Below are 21,386 nucleotides of genomic sequence, written 5' to 3' on the forward strand. Positions count from 1 at the left end.
ACACTAGTATGGCAATTTGTAAATCAATGGATGTGTAACTGATGTGATTCTGCAATCTGTGTATGGGGTGAAGGTGGGAGTTCATAACCCACTTGAATCAAAGTGTGGAATATGATATGTCAAGAAATTTGTAATGTTTTGAACAACCCACAATAAAAAATTAAAAAAAAAAAAAAAAAAAAGAAAAGTTCCCTAGTTGAGGTTAACAGCAGATTTGACACTACAGGAAAAAAATAGAAATGAATTTGAGGACATATCAATATATTTTTAGAAAATATATAAACTGAATAACAGAAAGAAAGGAAACTGAAGAAAAAACCAGCATAGCCTCAGTGACTTATGGGACAATGTCAAGCAGTCTAGTGCCCATGAAATTGGAGTTCCAGAAAAATAAAAGAGAGGAGAAAGGAGAAAAGTATTTGAAGAAATTCTGGCCAATTTTCCCTGCCAAATTTGATGAGAACAATAAAAATCTATAGATTCAAATGTCTTCCCCTACAATGCGAGATGATCAAATAGCTAGAAACAGTGACAAAGAGAACATCGTTAAAGCATCCAGAGACAAAAGACACTTTTTTTTTTTTTACAAAAGAGCAAAGATAAAACTTATTACAGACTAATGGGGAACAAGGCAACCCAGGAGACAATGGAATGCATTTTGAAGTGTTAAAAGAAAAAAAAATATTAACCCAGAATCCTAGCAAAGATATAATTTAAAAATGAAGGTGAAATGATTACTTTTTCAGACAGTCAAAAGATGAGCGCCATTTGTTGCCAGTAGGTCTGGACCTAAAAATATTAAAGTTATTCAGGCAATAGGAAAATAATGCCAGATGGAAATTTGAATCAACAAAAAGATCAGGAAGTCATAAATATGTGGGTATTCCCCACCCCTGGATTAAAATTCTTTTCAAAATAATGATTTAAAGCAAAATAATGTATTCTGGCATTTCGAACACATCAGCAGTAAAGTATATGACAAAGCGCAAAGTATGTGAAGGGAAAATGAAAGTATATTGGAAGGTTTTTTAATATTGCATGTGAATTAGTATAAGATTAGAAAGGGGGCTGTGATACATTGCTGATGCATATTTTATGCCCTAGAGCAAGTGCTAAAAAATGAAACAGAACAAGGTGTAGAGTCATCAATTCAATAGTAGAGGTAAAAAAAAATAGCTATTATAAAAATTTCATGCAAGGGGCTGGGGTTGTGCCTCAGTGGTAGAGTGCAAGGCACAATTAATGCAAAAGAAGACCCCAAAAGAATAAAAAGGGAACAAAGAATAGATGGGACAAATGGAAAACAAGAAGCAAGATGTTAGATATCAACCTGAATGTCTCCATAATTACATTAAATGTAAATTATCTAAACACTCTTAATTCACAAGCATAGATTGTCAGGCTGAATATAAAATTAAGACCCAGCTATATAATTCTTACAAGAAATCAACTTAAATTTGGGTTAAAAGAAAAGGATAGGAAGAGATGTACTATACATGAATACTGGGCACAATACTAATCAGAAAAAAAGCCACAGCAGCAATATTAATATCAAAGAATATGACTATGGATAAAGAGAAATACTTCCAACAGCTCAGAAGGCTGAGGCAGGAGAATTTGTAAGTTCAAAGCCAGCCTTAGCAATTTATCGAGACCCTGTCTCTAAATGAAATATAAAAAGGGCTGGGGATGTGGCTCAGTGGTTAAGCACCCCTGGGTACAAAAAAAAAAAAAAGGAGAAAGATTTCATAATAATAAAGAATTCAACTGATGGAGAAGACAAAGCAATCCAAAATATTTATGTCCCCAATAAGACAACTTCAAAATTCATGATGCAAAAACTGACAGACCTGAAAGGAGAAATGGACGAATCCACAATGAGAGTTGGAGATTTAAAAATTCCTCTCTCAGCAACCCATAGAACAAATTATCAGTAAATGAGGAAAAACAGAGGAGACTCAACACTATCGGTGAACTTGACGTGGTTCACCTGACAACAGAATATGTACTTTTTCAAGTGTACATGAAACACTTACCAAAATAGACCATATACTGGGATAGAAAGTATGTCACAAAAAACTTAAAAGGGTTGGGCACAGTGGCACATACCTGTAGTCCAGGCGGCTTGGGAGGCTGAGGCAGGAGGATCCCAAATTCAAAGCCAGCTTCAGCAACTTAGTGAGGCCCTAAGCAACTTAACGAAACCTGGTCTCATCTCACCAAAAAAAAAAAAGGGGGGGGCTAGGGATCTGGCTCATTGGTTAAGTGCCTCTGGGTTCAATTTCTGGTTAAAAAAAAAAAAAAAGAGCCTAAACATGGACGTGCGCCTGAGGAACTTCCAGATCCGGGGGCCTAAATGTGCACCTGAGGAACTTCCTGATCCGGGGGCTTAAACATGGATGTGCGCCTGAGGAACTTCTGAGGGCCTAAACATGGATGCCTGAGGAACTTCCGGACCTGGGGGCTTAAACATGGATGTGCGCCTGAGGAACTTCCGGATGCTACAGCCTAAACATGGAGGACTGAGGAACTTCCGGATCCTAGAGCCTAAACATGGACGCGCACCTAAGGAAATTCCGGACCCGGGAGCCTAAACATGGACGCCTGAGGCACTTCTGGATCCTAGAGCCTAAACATGGATGCCTGAGGAACTTCCGGATCTAGGGGCTTAAACATGGATGTGCACCCAATGAACTTCCGGATCCTGGGGCTTAAACATGGACGTGCACCCAAGGAACTTCCGGATTCAGGGACCTAAACATGGACGCTGGAAGCACTTCCGGATCCAGGGGCTTAAACATGGACTTCCGCCTGAGGAACTTCCGGATCTGAGGGCCCAAAGATGGACATGTACCTGACGAACTTCTGGATCCGGGGGTCTAAACATGGACGCCTGAGGAACTTCCGAATCCTAGATTCTCAACATGGACGTGCACCAAAGGAACTTCCGGATCCTAGAGTCTAAACATGGACATGCAACTGAGGAACTTCCAGACCCGGGGGCTTAAACATGGACATGCACCTGAGGAACTTCCGGATCTGGGGGCCTAAACATGGATGTGCACCCGAGGAACTTCCGGATGCTACAGCCTAAACATGGACGTGCACCCGAGGAACTTCCAGATCTGGGGCCTAAATATGGATGTGCACCCATCCACTTCCAGATCCTGGGGCTTAAACATGGACTTGTGCCTGAGGAACTTCCAGATCTGGGGGCCTAAACATGAATGCCTGAGGAACTTCTGGATCCGAGGGCCTAAACATGGACGTGTCCCTGGAACTTCTGGGTCCTTGTGCCTATAAAGGGCAGGGTGTGACTATCAGAAGGGTTGTGGCCCATGAAGGGGAGCTGAGTATGGGGCCTGTTGGGAGGCAGACTGAGCTGTCACACCCTGAACTTGAATTTAAAGGTGGCCTCACTTCCTGGCCTTCCCCTGGGTGTCACTTCCTCCCCTTCCAGGCGGTGCGGGGGGAGGAAGTGAGACCAGCACAGGGGCCAGGCCCTGAGGAGGGACACCATCTTCCTCCTCGCTTAGCCAGGCACCCGGCCTGGCTGGGGACGGGGACGTCTTGTGACACTGGCTGCCTCCTGCATCCCTGCCCCAGGACCTCAGGGACCGTAGGCAGGAACAGTTGTTGATTCTCCCCTGGCCGCTGACCCTCAGCCCCGGGGTCTGCCCAGGGAGAGCTCTATCTCCCAGAGGGTCAGGGGGCCCCTGTGACCTGCTGCTCCTTACCCACCGTCATCCTGGGCAAGCACAGGTCAGGACACCAGAGGCTACTGAGAGTGACATCTCCTAGATGGGCGACTGGGGACTTTGCCTCTGTCCCCAGGCCTCGGACACCGGATGATCCCCCCCCAGAGACAGAAAATAACCCCACACTGCCCAAGACTTATTTTTAAGCTTTGGATTCTGAAATTTTCCTGCTGCCACCTTCTTTGTGAAGCCACTTTTTCAACAGAGACAATATTCCAGGGGGAAAAAAACAAACAAAAAAACATGGAGTCAATCAAACCAAGCTGACACATCTGGTCCTCCAAGAGAAATCTGGATTGGAAGGAGAACAGCCATTCTTAACTGGCGAAATAATGAAGTTCCCTTGACCTTATTTTGTGTAAGCAAAATAAATAATTTGATGTTAACTCATCAAATTATTTTTGATGAGTGCTTGGCTTATAGGAAAACTGATTCTGTATTATGGAATGAGGTGTTACCTGATTTTAAAATTTAAAATGAAGCCAATTAGGATTGTTAAATTACACTGTCATAATTCTGTTATTTGATAGCAGAAATAAATAAACCTTTTAAAAAAAAAAAGAAGAGAAAAACTTAAAAGGATTTAATAATCCAGAGTGCTAATACTAATGTGAATGACCATCACAATTTGAAATTAAATTAGAAATCAATAATATAAGGACATATGGAAAACATGCAAATGCTTGGAAATTTTGAAAGTTCAGAGCTAGGGATTGAACCCAGGACCTTATACATACTAGGCAAGCACACTACCACTGAGCTACATTCCAGCCCTTTTTAAAAATTTTTTATTTTGAGACAGGGTCATGTTGAGGTCCCCAGACTGGCCCCAAACTTGTAATCCTCCTGCTTTAGCCTCCCAAGTAGCTGAGATTACAGGTGTGCCCTGCTAAAATAAGATTGAAACTCATTTCTAATAACCCACAGGTCAAAGAAAAATCACAAGGATGATTTATTTGAACTAAATGAAAATGCAAATACACCTATAAAGAGTTTGTGAGAGGCAGCTAAGTAGTGCTTTAGGGATATTTGTAGTTTCAAAAGTTACTTTAGAGGGCTGGGGCTGTGGCTCATTGGTAGAGCCCTCACCTAGCACATGTGAGGCACTGGGTTCAATCCTCAGCACCACATTAAAATAAATAAATAAACAAAATAAAGGTGTTGAAATACCAAAAAATAAATATTAAAAAGAATATACAAAAATAGAATATATTCAACCTGAAGTATTCTCTGAACTTATCAATAAATTTGCACAGCATTTTCAGGTCAATGGATAGAACTGGAGAACACCATGCTAAGTGAAATAAGCCAGATTTAGGAAGTCAAAGGTTGAAAATTTTTTTTCTCATATGCAGAAGCTAGAGCCAATTAAGGAAACAAAAAAGGCGGAGATTCCATGAAAACAGAACGGAGAACCCTGGAGTAGAGGAAGGAGATTGAGAAGGGGGGAGGAGGAACAGGAAAAAGGAGAAATTGCAGAAAGAAAGTGACCAGTTATGTACATACATGAATATGCCATGGAGAATTCCACCTCTGTGTGCATCTGTAAGGCATCAATTTAAAAAAACTAAATAAAGAGAAGCAAGACAGAAAAGAAGGAAGGAGAGGAGGGAAAGTGGAAGTACTAGGGATTGAGATGGGGCAAAATACATTCCATGCATGTATACATATGTCAAAATGAACCTCATTATTATGTATAACTATCATGTACTAAAAAGACATTTTAAAAGTTGGGCTGGGGCTGGGGCTCAGCAGTACAGTGCTCGCCTAGCACGTGCGAGGCCCTGGGTTCGATCCTCAGCACCACATAAAAATAAAATAAAGGTATTGTGTCCAACTGCAAATTTAAAAAAAAAATTTTTTTTACAAAAATGTTAAAAGTTGGTAAACTTCTAATTGAACTGATCAAGAAAAAAAGGAGAGAAAACACAGATGACCAGTATCAGGAATCCTATAGAAATTAAGAGAACATTAAGGGTATAATGTGAGCAATTTAAAATAAATTTGACAATGAAGAGGAAATAATAAATTTCTTGCAAGGCACAAATTACCAACATCAAATCAAGAAGAAATAGAAAATTAAATTTGTGGTCTGGAGATACAGATAAGTGGTAGAGCTCTTGCCCAGTATGTTCAAGACCCTGGGTTCAATCCCCAGCTCGGAAGGAAGGAAGGAAGGAAGGAAGGAAGGAAGGAAGGAAGGAAGGAAGGAAGGAAGGAATTTATAAAGAAAACCACTAAAAATACTATACAACTATTTCAAAAATGAAAGAGGAGGAAATGTTCTCAGTCATTTTCTGAATCTAGGTTTACTAATAACTAATGCCAGGAAAAGATTTTGTAAGATCATTATTAACTAATATCACTAATAAGTACAGATACGAAAATCCTTACAAAATTTTAGCATGGAGAATCCAGCAATATATAAAAATGCATAATACATTGTAACCAAGTGGAGTTTATCCATGGAACGCAGCATTGGCTTAAGGTTCAGAAATCAACTGACGTAATTCATCATCTTAACAAAGTAAAAAAAAGAAAAAAAGTCATACAGTCATCTCAAATAGATGCCGAAAAACATTTGATGAAATTCAACACCATTCATTTTAAAACTGTCAGCCAACTGAGAACAAAAAGGAATTTGTTCAACCTGATAAAGGATGTCTAGGAAAACCCACAGCTAACATCATCTGTAATGGTAAAAGACCGAGCACTTACTCACACTTACTGGGTGATTCTATTTACATGACATCTAGACAAAGCAAACCTAATCTACAGGGCTAGAAAGTAGATTAGTGGTTGGTTGGCTGGAGTGAAGGAGCAGGTGACTGACCACAAAAAACCACTGAGCGCTCTTTGGGGAATGATGGAAATGCATACGTTGATTGTGGCAATGATTACACAGATATTCATTTACTAAAAATTCACTGAACCATGCACTAACATGTGCATTTCTTATATGTAAACTGGAACTAAAAGTAGCTGATTTAAATAAGTGAGATACTATGTGCAGGTCCCCCCAACGCTATTCATGGCACAAAAGTGCTGAACAAATGTTATTTCTTACCTTCCCCAACACAACTTCTTTAATTTCCCTCTGCACTCCTGCTCTTGTTACATACCCAGCCCTGTATGCTTGTCACCCCAACTTCCTCTCCAAATCCCTCCATTCTTCCAAGGTACAACTTAAACTCCTCCAGCCTGAATGTTTTCCAGGCTCCTCCAGGTAACAGTCTGGAATTCTTAAAGCATCCACCGCTTATTTCTCGAGAACTTAGCAAGGATGTATTTTGGCACGTGCAATGCTCATCTTGTTGAAAGCATCTGCGTCTTGCTTTGAATCCCTCAAGGATGAATATTACTTTGAAATCTCATCACTGGCTGCTGACACTGTCAGGAGGTGTTTCTTATGCTCCACTGCCGGGGATGGAGCCTCCCAGCTTTCCAGAAATCCTGCAGGTCTCCCTCCTGCCCCTGGCCAGCCAGCTCCTGGGGTATAGAGACTGCTCTATAGAAATAATATGGTGACTTGAAGGGAAGTGGGCTTTGCAGCCCAACTGTCTTGGTCTGCATCTCAAGCCTGCCTCTCCCTACCTGTACAATTCTGTCCAAGTTACTCAGTCAAACTGAGCCTTGGCTTTTGCATCAGTTTCCTGAGTGTGATTGGTGGAGGGAGATGGTGAGTGCCTGACTGACATCAGCTGTCACTGAGAGCTAGGTGAATGGGTGTGGGACCAAGCTCCCAGTCCAGCACAGGGTTCATGGACCCGGTATTCTTTTTCAGGGAATACTGTCACCTGCACTTTCTTTTTCTTTTTTTTTTTCCCAATAGTAAACTAATTTCCCCAGAGAGAGAAAAATAGACTGGTATCCAAGCTTTGCATCCTTCACAAAAGCTTGCTGTGTTTCTTCACCCTCATCTACACATCTGGTTGTACTTACAGCTCTAAACATTTATCCAATCCTGCTGCCATGTTCACATTTCAGACCATGGGGCAACCCCAGGGGGAAAATCCCTCATAAATAATCATGCATTTAAAAAAAAATAGCAATGTTGTGCATTTACATACTTGCAGAAGATGAAGCTCCAGGTCCAGGAGCATACCTCTCTGCAAGATTTGTGCACCAGGGCTGATCCTCAAGGGCCCCCAGGGAAGGAAAACCCCTCCAAAGCAGTGAGGAGGACTTCCTGGCTAGGGAATTTAGAAAACAAAAAGGTCTTGTGACTGCCTAGGAAAGGGTCACCTTCAAAGATGCTCTTATAGTAAAGAGAGGTCAAGAGCCAGGACACCTGGTGCTGACTGTCAGTTTCCCCAGTGATCAAGAGCCTATCAATTGTCTCTAGGCCTCTCTTACCCATCTGGGCACATTTCTTCCATCTCCACTGTGGCTGTGATTCTGTGAAACGAGTGAGGCAGAGATACTTGCCCAAGTGTTTGTCTCTGTGTGTGTCCTCGATGGGTAGAACAGTGCCTGCCACATAGGAGATGCTCTGCCAATGCCTTTCAAATAGATAAAAAAAAAGTATAAAGTTGAAATCATAAACCTCCATTTAGATATGAACTTGACTCTTGACCTCTGTGACATCAGGCAAGGAAACTTGTCTCTGACCTCCAGTTTCCTAGTCTGTATAACAGGCATACTGACGCCTGCCTATCATGAGACTTGACATTGCTAAGTACATACAGAATGCCTAATACAGAGTGAGTGCTCACCAAGTGGTGGCTGTCATGTGATTGTAATTTCTACCACGATCGTGCTTGTTGGTCTTGCAAGAATTGTTGGAATTTGCCCCATTCTTTTGTCTCTGCTTTCCTCCACTCACCCACTCCCAATATGATGCTGTACAGCCTGGAATCTCACTCAATGGGTTGTCTGAGGATCAGACCAAGGACAACTGGCTCATGCTGTAGCAGGAGGTTACATTCAGGCTAGAGCTGAATAAGGGCTGTCTGACATTGAAAGACCCGATGAAAAGGGGTGGAAACCTTTCCCCCAGAAAATCTGTTGGAATATAATAAATATTTTCACAAGCTTGGGCCAGCTCCAGAACTGGCCCACGAGGGGGAAAGTGAGACTTGGTGATCTTTCACTTGATGACCTCTACAAGCCGTGAGCAAGTCAAAGGGCATTTTGATGAGGCCAGTGTTCTCATCCAGATATGTTCTGACATGATCGGCTCCACACTGACCCGCAGGCCTCCAAGGTCAACAAGCTGCTGAAATGCATTCATGCTGCCTGAGAACAGAATGGAGAGAAGCTGAGCCCTGCCTGGAACGTGGGTCTGACAGAGGCAGTAGAGAAGGGCCCCCAATAAGCCTTCCTCTCCAACCCTGGCTGACCCTGTTTCCTCTGCACCCTCCCACCCCTGCTTCTCCTTCCTGCTCCTCTTGGCCCTCACTCTTCCTTTCCCGTGGCAGTGACCTCCCAGGACTTTCTCCCAGGGCCTTCCTGGAGTGACCCTGCTGCACCCAGGGCTTCTGCTCTTACCACACAGTTGTGCCTTATGTCCTATTGACTCCCATTCTCCATTCGTTGTGTTATGCTGGGTCCCTTGCTCTGAACAATTGTAAACACTACAAAGGAGAAACTTGTAATTTTTTGGTGTCTTCCAGGTGCTGAGTTCAGTATTCAACTGATGCTCAACAAAAGCTTTGTGAATAAATGGCCAAAAGGCTCTTACACCACATCTTAAGATGCACCTTTTGAAAGTTATGTCATAATAGGTGTGCACACTCAACTTACACCTTAAGGAATATTACTGAGAAATTTGGTTTTTCTCTGACTCCAGGTTGATGAAGAGTGCAGGAGTGAGGACATTAGGACTATGCCCCAGCTCTGCTACCAATCTGTGTATGATTGAGAATAAATCTTGTAACCTATTTCCATTTTCCTATCTGTGAAGCAAATCGCTACTTAATCTTATACTGTGTTGTACGCATAAAATGGGACAGTGTTTTTAAAGAGCTTTGATAAGTACTGGATAAATGAAGGAGATCCTTATTCTAAGGGGCTCATGACAATATGTTCAATAACCTTTATTGACAATCGACTCTGCCTTAGCTCCTGGGATGCAAACATAAAGGTGACTGAGACCTTGTCCCTAAAACCTAGCAATAGATAAGCATGATTGTATAGTGCCAGGAGCAGAGGAAAGGAGGAAGGAAAGCATTCCAATATATCTTAAAAAGTAATCAGATGCTCTGGGAAGAGAGGAGGGTGTGCAGTGAGACACCCCTGACCATGGGCTAAAGGCCAAAGGTGTGGCCAGGCAATGAGTGGTACTTGTGGCTTCAGTGGAAATGATCAGGATGGGGAACCTGCAGCAAGGTCATCAGAGACCCCAAAGGGGACAGCAGGCCATGAATTCTGCTACTGGGCGAGGATGGGGGTGCAGGGGAAGATGAAATTGAGCACATGTGGCTGGGGAGGATTTGGAACTCCTCTAAGACTCTGACCAGGTAAATGGCTGGATGAGCAGGCAGACCAGACCCCCAGGACACCTGCTGGTGATGCACAGGGCACCAGGCCTGTTCCTTCCAACTCCTGAGGCACTGCAGAGGCAGAAGAGGTTGGGTCCAGGGTGGAGGCAGGTCCTGCAGGCAGGGAGTAGTTGGAGCCCAGGGCCAGGTTCTCCTGCTCGCCACATACATAAGGCTCCTCCCACCAGGCTGCACGGCTTTCCCTCCCCCTCTAGTTTCCAGATTTGCATCAATCCTGTAGAGGCCCTCCTTGTCCCCAGGTCCTTGCCTCTATCCTCCACTCTGTCTTCCTCTCTCACAGCACCTAATAGTTGTCAGTGGTTTTTCTGGTCCATCTTTCCCCACTAAAGTGTCAGTCCCATACACGTGGGGACTTCATCTTCCATCTCAAGGTATCACCAGTGTCCAGTAAATAGTGGGTGGCATACAAAAGGTGCTGAATTTCTGAACCAGTAGTCTGGCTATGCAGCATGACCTCAAGAACATTGCATCTAAACACAGTGCCGTTCCCAGGTTACAGCTGGGAGCAATATCTCCTGTGGCAGAGATCCAAAACTGGGGTCACGATTATTACTCTTGAAGACAAGTCACATTACTTTTTGAGTCCCACCTCAAGTACTGAGCATCCAGGGTGGACCCAATCTTAAATCCAGCCTGGTCAATGGATACCCAGGCTTGCCCCCGAGGGCCCCTCATGTAAGCTCAGCTAGCTACAGAGAACGGAAAGAACAGGCTTCAATGGGCAAAAGGGACCATTTCTTTACTTAGCAACACACGTGTCCTCCTAAATAACAGATTTAAATAAGTAAGGCAAACTGTGAAAATCTGTGGTTAAAAATGAAATGGGAGGGGTGGCAACAGCAAATCTACCAGATGGCTGCTGTGCCTCCTGTGACAGGTGGGACAGAATCAGCTGCGTGAGCACATCTCGAAAGGTCTTTTTCGTTGGCACATTTCTTGGCATACTGCAGGATGCGCTCTGCACACATACACACTGCAGAGTCAGCCCGGCCCAGAGCAGCTCTGCAGAGGAAGACCTCTGGCCTGGCCACAGAACTGCCCCTCACCAAAAGGAGGAAAGGGAGAGAGGGTCGTTCACACCTGGTTAACAGCATGGAGTTCTGACTGTCAGTGAGGAAGGGGCCAGAAACCAGCTCTCGGAGTGGCTGAGTCAGCATCCCACATGCATGTCACCTCCCACTGCCCTCAGCCTGCTCCCTGTCTGCTCTGCCCACTTACTTATGGCCCACTGCTCAACAGTCACTCTGCTCTCCGATGGCCAGGACTGCATCACTACGGGAAAGATCCCACCTGGCCCACTCCTTGGTTCATGTAGGAGTCTTCCATCCCCAGCCAGAATGTAAGCCATTTGGAGGCAGGGTCTGGCCCATATCTTCCAGCATTCTAGGGTGTCCATGGGTCAGGCCCAATTGTACTCAGGCACATTTCACATTTGGTTTGGGGACAGACCCCCTGGAGGGAATTACTTGTCTGTTGTTATATCTCTCTGTGGTTCCCACTGCATGGCCCATTTGGGTCCCTCATTGGAGGGTGCAGAGGCTGGAAGGCCCATGTGGAGCCAGTGCTAAGTCCATGGGGTGTCTGTAAAGCCTGGGCGATGTGGGGAACTCGCCTGTGAAGCAAATCACCCCCTCAGGGCTGCCTGCCAGTTGTCAGTGCTTGTCTGGTCAGCCAAGATCTACCCTTCAGATACCAAATTATATTAAATCCTTACCATCACACTATGAGGTAGTGGCATCTTCAAGATCTTCAAGTCTCACTTCATTGAGAAAATTGAGACACGGAAAAGACAAACAACTTGTTTGTTCACAGGATTAGCAATGGTTAGCCAAGGTTCAAATCCCACCAAGTCTAAACCCCAACAAACCATACTCATATGGCATAGCTCACCTGACCTTGCCTGTCCCAAGGTGTCACATGCACCTGTGCAGAGGCCACAGGACAAGTGCAGGCCCCAGCAGGAGACTGTCTCTTGGTAGTAGGACCTTAGTCAAATCATTGCCCCTCTAAACCTCTGGCTTCTCATTAGTGATATCGATGTTTTTGTTTTTTGGTACCAGGGATTGAACCCAGGGGAACTCAACCACCGAGTCGCATCTCCAGCCTTTTTTATTTTTATTTTTTTTAAATCGTTTTTTGAAAAAGGGTCTCACTTAGTTACCTAGGGTCTCCTCCATAAGTTGCTGAGGCTGGCCTTGAACTTGTGATCTTCCTGCCTCAGCCACCCAAGGCTGGGATTACAGGCAGTCGACCAGCTTAATATAGAGTTTTTGATTAAAAACTGCCTCACTGAGTAATTGGGAGAATTAAATATGCTAAAATGTGTAAAAGGCTTAGAATAGCACCTGGTCCTGGAAGCACTCAGCAAACATGCCCCAAACATGGGGTCTGACCCCGTACCTTTCCTGGAGATTCATGTATTGACTTCCACCATGGGCTCTCTTTTATAATTTATCTCTCCACCCCATTCTTCTATCTTCTCCTTCTAACCCTGACTTTCCATTGAATCTGTTGAATTCATTCAAATGCTCAAAGCCCCAAATCCCTGAATGCAACAGATTGAGGGGGCGTGGGCGGGGGTGGAAATTGGAGGAGCCGGTAATAGGACATAAATAAACTTGCACATGCTTCTCTTCTTAAATTACAGATTCTAACCCATCGTGGGGCAATTTTCATTTTATCTTCTCTGGAATAAGTGGGAGGATGTTTTATTCGTGACCATCTCCCAGCGCGCAGCCCAGTAGGTGCTCGGTGAGTAGGTGCGCGGTGCAGTGCGGAGCGTGCAGGTGCGTGCACTTGGTCCAGCCTCCGCCTGACCAGGGGTCACACGCACTAACTCTTGAGTGCTCTGCTACTGCCTTCAAGTCCTGGTGCCTGGCAGATAATAAGAACTCCAATGTCTGGCTAGTGAAGGAAATGTGTTCTATTTCCACCCTCTTAGTGGATACGCAATTTTAACTCCCCAAACTCCATCTCTGTGGCTCATTATTATTCTCCCCTACTTCTGGCATCTTCTCGAAGGTTGAGGAAGGGCGCTTCACATAAATTTCCTGGAGTGAAGGGCAGAGGCTGAGCCCACATCTTGAGGGACAGAGATGTTTCCCTACAAGGTTTGATTGGAGCCGTGCAGAGAAATCCCCTGCAAATCACGGAGGAGGCTTCACGCCTCCTGATCTGTCAGGGTCAGACTGGCCAGGCTCAGTCCTTGTCCCACATTTCCTGAGCCACGGCCTGATCGGGCAGGGCTGTGGCGCGCTCAGTGAGTGGGCGCCTTTTTCACCGACAGCTGGAGGGGCACAGGCCATAGAGGAAAGAAGAATCTTAAGGGAGAAGAAAGGAAGGAAAGTTGCAGACTCAAAGAGCGCGTGGGACCGGGTGGGACAGTGTGGTGGGCGGAGGTTGGAAAGGGAGGGAGCCGTTTACCGGCACAGTCAACAAACAAGCACTGAGAGCACAGAGCCAGGCATTGTGCTAAATGCTGAGGAAGTAAGAAGGAATTTTTATTTATAATTTATACCCCACCTACTTCCAAAGAGAATTTTGAAGGTGACTCACAATGAAAACCACATATGTAGGAAGATCACTAAACTAGAAATAGAAGAGCCAAACTCTATGGAAATGAAGAAAGGAAACCAACATTTCCCATCCCCTGTGTCAAATTTGCAAGCACGTGGTCTTTCAGCCCAACAAGCCCGTCTTACAGAGGAGGCAGTCAAGAGCTAAGAGGTCCCCCCGGACAAGTGAAGGACAAGCAGTCCCCTTTGCACAAAGGGACAGGGAGATTTGCTGTCACTGTGCAGTTGGAAAGAGACCCTGGTGAGATAGGGAATTCTCAGCTTCATACAAAGGATGTGGAGTGGGACACACATATCTACTCTACAATGTTAGTATGGGGAAATGTAGTTTTGACTTTTTTTCTTTATAATTAATCTTTCTTATCACCTCTGGGTAGGGGGACTCCTACATGTTGCCCACTTTGGTAAATTTCCAGTCTGATGGAAGAATGAAAACCATCTTTCCTAGGTAGCTTGGTTGAATCGGGCAAGTCTCAACCTTTGGAGACTGTTCTCTGTGTCTTCAATCCCAATGTGGCAGGTGATGACCAGATTCCTACAGCAGTCAGGGACAAGTCCGTGTGTCCTTGTTGTGCACCCTGGATCCTCACTGCTTTCAGCTGCGGAGGACTGACCTAACTTGCCCCCTGAACCTGAACTCTGGGTGGGATGGCCCCATCTTTCTTTCCCCATCCCTGGAGCCCTGGTCCCTGCCAGCTGCCCTGGTGGCCACTTGTCCTGTCACCAGGTCTCTACCACCATTCTGCTGGTTCTTTTAGCAGCTGCTCAGGTATTATCTCAGGCTCCTCTGCCTACCACTTCCTGCCCACCATGTACCATTGTGTAGGGTGACCCCCCCAGACCCAGCATGCCTGCGTGAGAGCCCTTCTGGCCCAGATGCTCAAGGTCACAGTCATGCTTTATATACTTCAAAAACTCCTAACTTTTTTTTTCAAAAGAGCTTAACACATTTTATTATTCTAATTCCTTGGTATAAATCAGTTCCTTTTTTTTTTTAATTGGTTGCCATTTTTTCAACACAAAAAAAACATTCCAAGGTTTACTGATTGTATACATTGATTGTATACAGTAATCAGTAAGGTTACTGATTGTACACATTGTTTTATTTAATTTTTAATTTGTTCTAATTAGTTATACATGGCAGTAGAAAGAATTTTCACACATTGTACACAAAGGGAGCACATCTTCTCATTCCTCTAGCTGTACACAGTACAGAGTCACACCAGTAGTGTAATCATACATGTATATAGGGTAATAGTGTCTGTCTCGTTCTTCTGTCCTTCCCATCCCCTTCCCCTCCCCTCAGTCCCCTCTGCACAATCCAAAGTTCCTTCATTCTTCCCTACCCTCCCCCCATTATGGATCAGCATTTGCTTCTCAGAGAAAACATTCAGCCTTTGGTTTTTTGGGACTGGCTTATTTCACTTACCATGATAGTCTCTAGTTGCTTCCATTTACCTGCAAATGTCATCAATTCATTCTTTTTTAAGGCTGAGTAATATTCCATTGTGTATATGTACCACATTTTCTTTATCCATTCATCTGTTGAAGGGCATCTAGGTTAGTTCCACAGTTTACCTATTGTGAATTGAGCTGCTATAAACATTGATATGACTGCATCACTATAGTATGCTGATTTTAAGTTCTTAGGGTATAAACTGAAGAGTGAGATAGCTGGGTCAAATGGTGGTTCTATTCCAAGAAAAACTCCTAACTTGCCAAGCTGTGCTCTGACCTACCAATGGGGTAGGTGATAATGACAATTCTGTCTTCCTCTTCCTTTTCTCTTTCCACATTCCACCAGGATATAAAGGACAGGCTTTTCCCTAATGCTGAGAGCTGCTTAGCCAGGCCTAGCTTGTGTGTGTGTGTGTGTGTGTGTGTGTGTGTGTGTGTGTTGATGCTGACTGACCAAGTGCTCTGCTTAATGAGCTACACCCCCAGTTCTTTTTAATTTTATATTGAGACAGGGTTTTGCTAGGTTACCCAGGCTGGTCTCAAATTTATGATCCTCCTGTCTTACCTTCCCGAGGAGGGATTGCCACCACACCTGGCTAAGGCCTAGTTCTTGACATGTTAAATGAGAGTCAAAGGAATTTAGAAATCTTTTTTCTTTTTTACATTTATAAGAAAACTCAGAAGGGCAAAGTTTACAGGATATGAAAACTTATCTCAAAATAATTCCAAGAAATATAGCCCCATTGCAGAAACGTGGGTTCAACTAAACTGATGTTAAATTTTAAAAAAAAAATGTATTTTTTGGATTCTTGTGCAGGACACACTGAGTGGCATGATAAATGCTATCTTCAGTATTTACTTTGCAAACTTTCTTCCCTTATTGACATCAATGCTCTGTAAAACCAGGCTAGAACTTTAGGAATTTCTCTGATGAGGAGGCTAAACCTGGTGAGACCAGTCAGGCTGTAGCTGGTGTTTGTATGCCTGGATGGAGTTCAGACATCCAGGGAAACCAGCATAGAGCATAGCAAATGTCACTTCTTCCAGGCAGGGTTTGGATGTGGGACAAAAGGCACTGTCCCTGTCTCCCACCCTGAGAAAGGTCAGGAAGCCTTTCAAAAAAGGGATATGAATAGTAATCTCCTAGTCATAAGAGTTCTTCTGAAGATCAGTCATGATTCAGACAGTGAACCAGAAATGGTTTGGGAGTTTGGGGAAGAATCAAGTTTGGGAAGGAAATGACTCAACAAATAGAAAATGTTGGAGCAATAAGACTCCAGGGTCTTCTAGATTCAGGCTGCAGACATAAAACTATCAAAAGTCATACAAATTATGATTCTTATCTTGAACCAGGAGAAAGATTCTAGAAAGCTTTGCCTAGAAAGTTTTCTTCCTTAACATAAAGGATGATCATGAGGAAAATCAAGAGCTTTGCATTGAAAGAGACTCAAGATTACCTTGTCCAATCTCTGCCTCTGAGATGTAGAACAAGACAAGTTTAGTTGTTATTGCTATTTCTGTCCTCATTGTACTGGAGGTCCTGCTCATTTCAAAAAAAAGAAAGAACATAGACTTTAAGGGTAAAGATCAAGAAAAAGAAAATAAACTTTAAAAATCTACAGATATTATTGGGAGAATAGAAAATCCAAAGAGTCTAGAAATATTATTAGCCCAAGTTAAGAGTTTAAACAAGATTTCTGGGTATAAAATCAGCATGCAAAAAAATAAGCTTATTTCAATATATGAACAGTAAGCATTGAAAAAAATGAAAATTTAAAAAGTGACCATTTTCAACCAAAAATAAAGTAATATGACAGAATTTATGCTAGGGATCTATAAAAATTATTAAATTTTATTAACTGACATTAAAGGATGCTCTCATAAATGCAGAGGTGTACTATATCCATGGATGCCTGAGTCAGTTTCCCAAAATTTGTCTGTAGTTTCAATGCCTCTCAATAGAAACGGAGACTTATAGCATATTTAATGGCTTCAGGAACAGAACAATGCATTCTGTATTTCAAGTGTTCCATCACATCTTGGTCTAATAAAACTGTGGGGACCTGCCGGCCACATAGGGCCTTCAACTTCCTTATAAAACTCTCGGGCACTGATTCCCTCTGTGTTGTGTAAACAGTGCCCCAGGAGCTGTGTGAAGAGTGGGTTCTGAACCCCCTTTGCCTGGAAGGCCTTAGGAGCGGTGGGCACAGCTTGACCTAGAAGTGTAGGTTGTGGGGAGGCACCGCATGTCCAGGCTGGTCCTCGATGCACACTCCCATCCCCACCATGGAGAGTGAACACTCAGATGAGTGAAGACTGTTTTGAGAAACAGTTTTTCTCCCTCCCTTTCTCCTTCCCTCCTCTACCTTTTTCTCTCCCCTTTTTGTCTTCCTTGCTTCCCGCCCCCCCCCCCCAGCCTTCCTCTGTCCCTGCTCTTGTTCCTCTCTTCCTTAATCCCTCTCCTTCCCAACCCCTGTGCTTAGTAACTCTTTGGTCCTTATTTATATCTCTTCTTTTCCATCAGATGGGCCAGTGAAAAAAGAAATGGAAACATTCTAGTTGTCCTCCCCTTGTCTCCCTGCCCCAGGAGGCCAACTCTGATTGTGGTTTCTAGAAGACTGAGTTCCCCTCCAGACCTTCACCCCAAGGACCTTTATCCATGCACTGTCCACCCCACTTACAGCCCACAGACCCCTTTGGGGGACGAGGAGACTGCTCCACTAGGTGACCATGAAGCCCCAGACTGACCTGGGAGCCTTGACCAAAGCTGCAGCCAGAGACAAGTCCGTCCTTTGACTTTGAAACTTATTCATCCTCAGCTCCACGAGCAAGCGTTCCCCTGCCCCTCCCTAGACCCCACAATAGAAACACAGAGTTTGGCTGCCCTTCTTTTCACCCCAAGGAAGGGCTGCTTTTGCAATAAGGGGCATTAGAAGATTGTCGTCTGCCAGGAATGCATAGATTTTTTTTTTTCTTTCTCTCCAGTCTGGGCTGCTTTGACCTGATTGACAGGATTGATAGAGAATGTGGGAGGAGGGGGAGGGGAATGGGAAGGGGCTGCAGTAGGCGGAGGCTGGGAAAGTAGAAAGAGGCTGAGGGAGAAAGAAAGATCAAGTTCCGGAATTTTTAAACTGGAAAAGGAGAAGGAAGGGAACCCTAAAGGACCCAACACACACACACACACACACACACACACACACACACACCACTCATTTCTTAGAAGAGGAAACAGAGGCCTCAAGGACATCAAGCTCTTTTCTCCTGTCCTGAGTTGGTAATTGGCAGAGGCCAGGCTATCCGGCAGGTCTGACGCCAGCCCAGCCCATCGCCGCCTGCTGCCTTATCCAAGACAAAGTGACTTGACAGTCTTGGCAGCAAAATGAAACTTTTTGATTTACGAGGAATTCTGAGATATCTTCCAGTTGACAGTCTTTGGAGAATTGCACAAGCCCACACTTTTGTGGGGGCAGCACTTAATGAAACGAACACATGAGTTATTCATTTTTCATTAAGGATGACATGCAGAGTACATATCAGAATGAAAATTAGGTCTCCACCCCGGGCTTCGTGGTCCCATGGTCAGGAGTAAGCAGCAGAGTCAGGGAGCACCCATCTCAAGGGGTGGGAAGGGGAGGAGGGAGAGGTGACACTTTCCAGATACTGCCATGTTCATTGTCTTGTGTATTCTCACGGGGACTTGGAAAGCTACATACTATTGCTTCAGTGTTACAGATGAGAAAACCGAGGCTCAGAGAGAAAGCAAGTAACATGCCTCGAGTCACCCAGCTAGCGAGTGACAGATCCAGGATTCAAATCCCAGGATATTTTGGCTCAGCTTCAATAGCTGTCCATGCAGGAACAGGAGGCCAGCTGTGCAGAGCCTGAGGTCCTATGGTGTAGAAGCTCAGAGTGGGACCCAAGCTGCAGGCACTTACTCCAGATGAATGTTCCAAAGACAGAGGAGCCCCAGGGTCTGGCAGTGGGAACCCTAGGCTTTAGCTGTCAGCCAGGTCTAGCTGGATCATGGCTGAGCCTATAAAGTCTCGGGAACAGTTGGGCCCTAAAAATGATGCCCAACTATCTCTGGTTTTGCTGCTTTTCCTGCTCCTCAGCCTTGAAGCAACCCTGTATCCATATTAGGAAGCCCTTTGAGGCCCCTTTTTCAAATAAAGTGTGACAAGTGTGTGAGCCTGAGAGCCAGGCAGACCTGAGTTTGAATCCTGAGCCTACTACTGTTGAATGTCGGTCCCTGAAAAGGGGCCTCGACCTCCCTTGAGCCTTAGTTTCCAAGGTTCATTTACATAACACATTATGCAACATTTACATAACAACACCTATCTCTCAGAAAGTCAGAAATATTTGAAAGATATTCTTATTAATTGCAGCTAAATAATAAGAATTAACGTATATCGAGTACATGTGTGCACCATACATGTTAGGAGCCCTTTACCTACATACCTTATAAACAACCCTCAGAAAGTTCTACCATTATCAGCTCCGTTTAACCTACCAGAAACAGAAGGTCAGGACACACAGTTAAAGTGACAAGGTCAGAATTGGAACCCAGGTCACTAACACAACTTTATAATAAAGTACAGAATGTGTAGCAAACTGTCAAAAACATGGGAGTGAGTGACATCTTTGTCCTTTAAAAGCCCAGGTTCTCGCAGAGCCCCATGGGATTTGCTTTCCAATTTGCCCACATGGAGTTTTCTGGAAGTCAGGAGAAAGCTCGGAGGGTGCTCTCAGGATCCAGGCCCCCTCCCCTCCCTCAGCCTGCTTTCCTTTTAGGGTTTGGCAAACTTCACTCCAGGCCTCTTGTGGAGCTGGAAACAATGCAAGTTTATTTTGGCACCGGAGAGGGCCTGACTCCCCTCCTCTGGACGCCTCTGTGGGAAGAGCACTAGAGAATGTGGTCCTGGCTCTGTCTGTCCCCAGTACTCTTCCCAGCTTGTCCAGAGCACAGTCATAGCTGACCAGGGAGCTCTGACAAGGAAATGAGATAAGAGCTTGCTTTCCACTTTGGGCAGATCAGAAGGTTTGCCCCTCCTCTCTCCGTGCTCCCCTTCAAAAAGCAGTGGACCCGAGGCCACATGCTGCAGTTAACCTGGGCGCTCTTTGCTGATCCCACAGCCCCAGGAGGTGAGGGGCCTCCTCACCTGGGTATTTGGCTTCCTGTGGCAGATACCACACAATCAGGGCCCACGTCCACCTGGAGTGGTGACTGAAGTCATAGACATGCAGAGTTGCAAGGACCAGTCAAAGCCTTCGGGTGCAGGTTTCCTCCTGGCTTAGATTCCTCCTGGCTTAGGTTCAGCCAGCTTCAAATGCCAACCCAGGGCCAAAGGTTCCCACCTTTTATTTCACAGTTCAGAATCCTCATGACCACCTCTTGAGAAAGGCCTCATTTTCCCAGTTTTACGAATGTGGCTATGATGGCTCAGAGGTTAAGTAGTTGGTCAAGGTCAAGGAGGAAGGAAGGCAGCAGTAGAACCTGTACATGGTTTTCCAGTTCTGAGAAGCTCTGTCCCCAGACACAGGAGGGGTCTGTTTGGCAACACTCTGAGCACAAGTTCATCTAGACTTGATTTGAGTCCCTCTGGTGTTCCTGGTTCTAAGGAAAGTCTCATCTAAAATGGCTTTTGGGGTTGAGCTAGAACTTACCTCCCTTTTACCCAGGGATCCCATAAGTCCTCAGTCTAATGCCAGGCAAAGGGAGAAAATCTGGAACTCTGCCCTTGGCCAGGTCTGTTCTTCATCGAGGGGACAGTGGCCTCAGATGACCATTGGCCATCCCTGTTCCTACCTCTAGACTGGTGTGGTGCTCTTGAAGACCTGATCCTGCCACTTCTTAGCCACGGGGCCATGGACACATCTCTTGGCTTCCACCAAATGGAGCTGATCGTATCTACCTTGCTGGGTGGATCAGGGATTCAATGAGAGGACTTCTAAGGAGCCTTCTCCCGGTGCCCTCCCATAATCAGCTCAGTCAATGGTAGCAACTGTCATAGTTTTGTCATCAATATTATTCAAGCTTGCCAAAGCTTCAGCGCCTCCTCTATGGGCTACTTCAGTTCCCCCAACAACAGTGG

The sequence above is a fragment of the Marmota flaviventris genome, chromosome 14 (assembly GCF_047511675.1).
Source record: "Marmota flaviventris isolate mMarFla1 chromosome 14, mMarFla1.hap1, whole genome shotgun sequence".
NCBI classification, from domain to species: domain Eukaryota; kingdom Metazoa; phylum Chordata; class Mammalia; order Rodentia; family Sciuridae; genus Marmota; species Marmota flaviventris.